Genomic DNA, 4,560 nt, shown 5'->3' with positions numbered 1-4,560 from the left:
AGGTAATGGGACAGCTCCTACCGATCTAAATATGGTAAAGCTAGCCCAAATGTGGCTAAATGAATGAAATGTTATTGATATTTCAAAATAAATGACAAAACCATTTTATTTTCCAGGTGTTGCTGTAAACCATCACGTAATTACCCTTCCAAGAGTATGCCTGTGTCATCAGGAGATCCCAGACGTGAGAGCCAAACTTGCAGAGGCTGAAGCACTGACAGGGGCATGAATTTCATTTAAAAAAATAAAACCATAAATTGTTAACAACATTGACACATTTTGTTGACTGTTTAATGTATTCTATTGTTATATAAAATATTGTAATTATATTACATTCTGAAAAAATATTCAATAGGCCGCAATAATGATACCAGGTTTATGTTGAATCAGCATTAGCTTTTGTTGTCAGATTGTGACACAACATGTTATACCAAGCACACAACGGCACACATCAAAGAGCATAATTTTAGTAAGCAACACAAAGTTAGGATAGCAACGGACTAGCGGAACATTGAAAAATGATAACGGCAGTGGGAAATATGTATTTACTCTTTTCTGTAGCATGAAGTGTTCTCTATACAAAGATAATGCATTATCATTAAAATATGAAGGTAACTTGATTTTTCTTTTAAAAAATGTGTACTGTATATATGACTAGTTTATGATTTCATGTCATCAAAATTTGCTACATTTATTTCTCCTAAATCATCGTCATCTGATGTCGCAGATGGAAGAAATTCAGCATCTGGCAGGCCTCATAGGATCTCTTCAGTCGTCATCGCTGGACACCGCATCACTTCGGTCATCATATGACTCGACCCACTCTCTCTTGATTTTGGGAAACTGGGTGGCAACTGACTTGCAACGCTTTTTTCATCGTGTTGAGGGTTTCCGCCACTTAATTTTTTATGTTTGGCTTCCTGGAGGAAAAAAAAAAATCACAGCAGCATGAAAATATTGGATGAATCCTAATTTTAATTTAATAATAATTTCTTGGTGATCAAATAATAATGCCCCAGTCATACCAGCATCTATTTGATGCTATTGTTCCCTCTTCAAATAGGCAGACCTTGATGTTGAAATATAAAAAAAACAACGAGCCAAGGACCTATTTGGTGCTGGGGACATTTGAATTTACATAATACCTATTGATATAGTAATAAAATCACATGAGTAGACGACATGTCAGCCAACCTATCTACTTACGACAGGCCAACAGCAAAAAAAAAAATGTCGCACTTCAACAAACTGGCAGTAGGAGTCTCCCTCGTTTATAAAAAAAAAAAAAAAAAGCCATTAATGTTCTACTTACGTCTTTGGAAAACCAAGGTTGCATTGTTGTAGGTTTTCAAAGCTGTCGTGGCTGAAATGATGAAAACAATGAGCCGATTGGGGACCTGTATGCATGCTAACAAAAACGGTCCAAACCTTTGCAGGAGAAGTTTTTTTTTGGACCACTCCTAGAGTCTCGAGTCTTCCTGTGAGTAATTCATATCGCTACACATCGAGATGGCATGACGAATCCCGCAAGTAAAACCCAGAAAATGTTTGCAATATATGGCGAGGATAGCGTGGTGCTATATTTCCGTGTTCAGAGTGGTGGCGAGGCTTCCTGGAAGTTACGTCACGAGGTAGGGGTCGGCAGGACGGCGCGTCCCTCGTTGCTATGGTGTTGCTATGGCCATAACTCAAAAACTACGCGGTCAGTTATTTTATTTTTTTTTTTAAGTGACTTTTTGAGAGAGCGAATGACGCATTTAATACAATTCAACTGAGTAAAACACTTAAAAGCGAAATCTGAAAACCTCTTCAGTTCCCCTTTAAATGGCTTTTTTGACCTAAGTTTGAGGATTGCGCTCAAATCAAATGTCCAATAACCAAATTTCCACATGTAACTACTAGATTGTGATACAATACACTAATGGGTGAAGTTTGGTTGACTTCTGCGCAGCGGTTTGGGAGTTAACATCAAAATTACATTTCTCGGCCATATCGCATAGATCTCACTGTGAAAAGGCTTAAATGACTTTTTTAATTAAGTTTGATGATTGCGTTCAAACAAAATGTCCTAGAACAAAATTTTCAAATGTAACTACTAGATTGTGATACAATACACTATTGGGTGAAGTTTGGTTGACTTCTGCGCAGCAGTTTGGGAGTTAACATCAAAATTACATTTCTCGGCCATATCGCATAGATCTCACTGTGAAAAGGCTTAAATGGCTTTTTTGACCTAAGTTTGAGGATTGCGCTCAAATCAAATGTCCTAGAACCAAATTTCCACATGTAACTACTAGATTGTGATACAATACACTAATAGGTGAAGTTTTGTTGACTTCTGCGCAGCGGTTTGGGAGTTAACATCAAAATTACATTTCTCGGCCATATCGCATAGATCTCACTGTGAAAAGGCTTAAATGGCTTTTTTGACCTAAGTTTGAGGATTGCGCTCAAATCAAATGTCCAATAACCAAATTTCCACATGTAACTACTAGACTGTGATACAATACACTAATGGGTGAAGTTTGGTTGACTTCTGCGCAGCGGTTTGGGAGTTAACATCAAAATTACATTTCTCGGCCATATCGCATAGATCTCACTGTGAAAAGGCTTAAATGACTTTTTTAATTAAGTTTGATGATTGCGTTCAAACAAAATGTCCTAGAACAAAATTTTCAAATGTAACTACTAGATTGTGATACAATACACTATTGGGTGAAGTTTGGTTGACTTCTGCGCAGCGGTTTGGGAGTTAACATCAAAATTACATTTCTCGGCCATATCGCATAGATCTCACTGTGAAAAGGCTTAAATGGCTTTTTTGACCTAAGTTTGAGGATTGCGCTCAAATCAAATGTCCTAGAACCAAATTTCCACATGTAATTACTAGATTATGATACAATACACTAATGGGTGAAGTTTGGTTGACTTCTGCGCAGCGGTTTGGGAGTTAACATCAAAATTACATTTCTCGGCCATATCGCATAGATCTCACTGTGAAAAGGCTTAAATGACTTTTTTAATTAAGTTTAATGATTGCGCTCAAACAAAATGTCCTAGAACAAAAATTTCAAATGTAACTACTAGATTGTGATACAATACACTATTGGGTGAAGTTTAGTTGACTTCTGCGCAGCGGTTTGGGAGTTAACATCAAAATTACATTTCTCGGCCATATCGCATAGATCTCACTGTGAAAAGGCTTAAATGGCTTTTTTGACCTAAGTTTGAGGATTGCGCTCAAATCAAATGTCCTAGAACCAAATTTCCACATGTAACTACTAGATTGTGATACAATACACTAATGGTTGAAGTTTGGTTGACTTCTGCGCAGCGGTTTGGGAGTGAACATCAAAATTACATTTCTCGGCCATATCGCATAGATCTCACTGTGAAAAGGCTTAAATGACTTTTTTTAATTAAGTTTGAAGATTGCGCTCAAATCAAATGTCCTAGAACTAAATTTCCAAATGTAACTACTAGATTGTGATACAATACACTATTGGGTGAAGTTTGGTTGACTTCTGCGCAGCGGTTTGGGAGTTAACATCAAAATTACATTTCTCGGCCATATCGCATAGATCTCACTGTGAAAAGGCTTAAATGACTTTTTTAATTAAGTTTAATGATTGCGCTCAAACAAAATGTCCTAGAACAAAATTTTCAAATGTAACTACTAGATTGTGATACAATACACTATTGGGTGAAGTTTGGTTGACTTCTGCGCAGCGGTTTGGGAGTTAACATCAAAATTACATTTCTCGGCCATATCGCATAGATCTCACTGTGAAAAGGCTTAAATGACTTTTTTAATTAAGTTTAATGATTGCGCTCAAACCAAATGTCCTAGAACGAAATTTTCAAATGTAACTACTAGAATGTGATACAATACACTATTGGGTGAAGTTTAGTTGACTTCTGCGCAGCGGTTTGGGAGTTAACATCAAAATTACATTTCTCGGCCATATCGCATAGATCTCACTGTGAAAAGGCTTAAATGACTTTTTTAATTAAGTTTGATGATTGCGTTCAAACAAAATGTCCTAGAACAAAATTTTCAAATGTAACTACTAGATTGTGATACAATACACTATTGGGTGAAGTTTGGTTGACTTCTGCGCAGCGGTTTGGGAGTTAACATCAAAATTACATTTCTCGGCCATATCGCATAGATCTCACTGTGAAAAGGCTTAAATGGCTTTTTTGACCTAAGTTTGAGGATTGCGCTCAAATCAAATGTCCTAGAACCAAATTTCCACATGTAATTACTAGATTATGATACAATACACTAATGGGTGAAGTTTGGTTGACTTCTGCGCAGCGGTTTGGGAGTTAACATCAAAATTACATTTCTCGGCCATATCGCATAGATCTCACTGTGAAAAGGCTTAAATGACTTTTTTAATTAAGTTTAATGATTGCGCTCAAACAAAATGTCCTAGAACAAAAATTTCAAATGTAACTACTAGATTGTGATACAATACACTATTGGGTGAAGTTTAGTTGACTTCTGCGCAGCGGTTTGGGAGTTAACATCAAAATTACATTTCTCGGCCATAT

General features: G+C 36.7%; 1 long non-coding RNA gene across 1 annotated transcript; it reads right to left on the bottom strand.

Annotated features, from left to right (window-relative positions):
* Positions 1–483: 483 nt before the first annotated feature.
* Positions 484–1,528, bottom strand: LOC130923403 (uncharacterized). The gene is made up of 3 exons (XR_009064701.1): positions 1,429–1,528; positions 1,313–1,363; positions 484–920 (listed from the first exon to the last, which is right to left on the bottom strand). It is a non-coding gene; the product is annotated as an uncharacterized LOC130923403 (long non-coding RNA).
* Between the last annotated feature and the right edge of the window lie 3,032 nt (positions 1,529–4,560).

Source organism: Corythoichthys intestinalis, chromosome 10, assembly GCF_030265065.1.
Source record: "Corythoichthys intestinalis isolate RoL2023-P3 chromosome 10, ASM3026506v1, whole genome shotgun sequence".
Classification (NCBI taxonomy): Eukaryota; Metazoa; Chordata; class Actinopteri; order Syngnathiformes; family Syngnathidae; genus Corythoichthys; species Corythoichthys intestinalis.
This window is presented reverse-complemented; position numbering and strand designations above follow the sequence as displayed.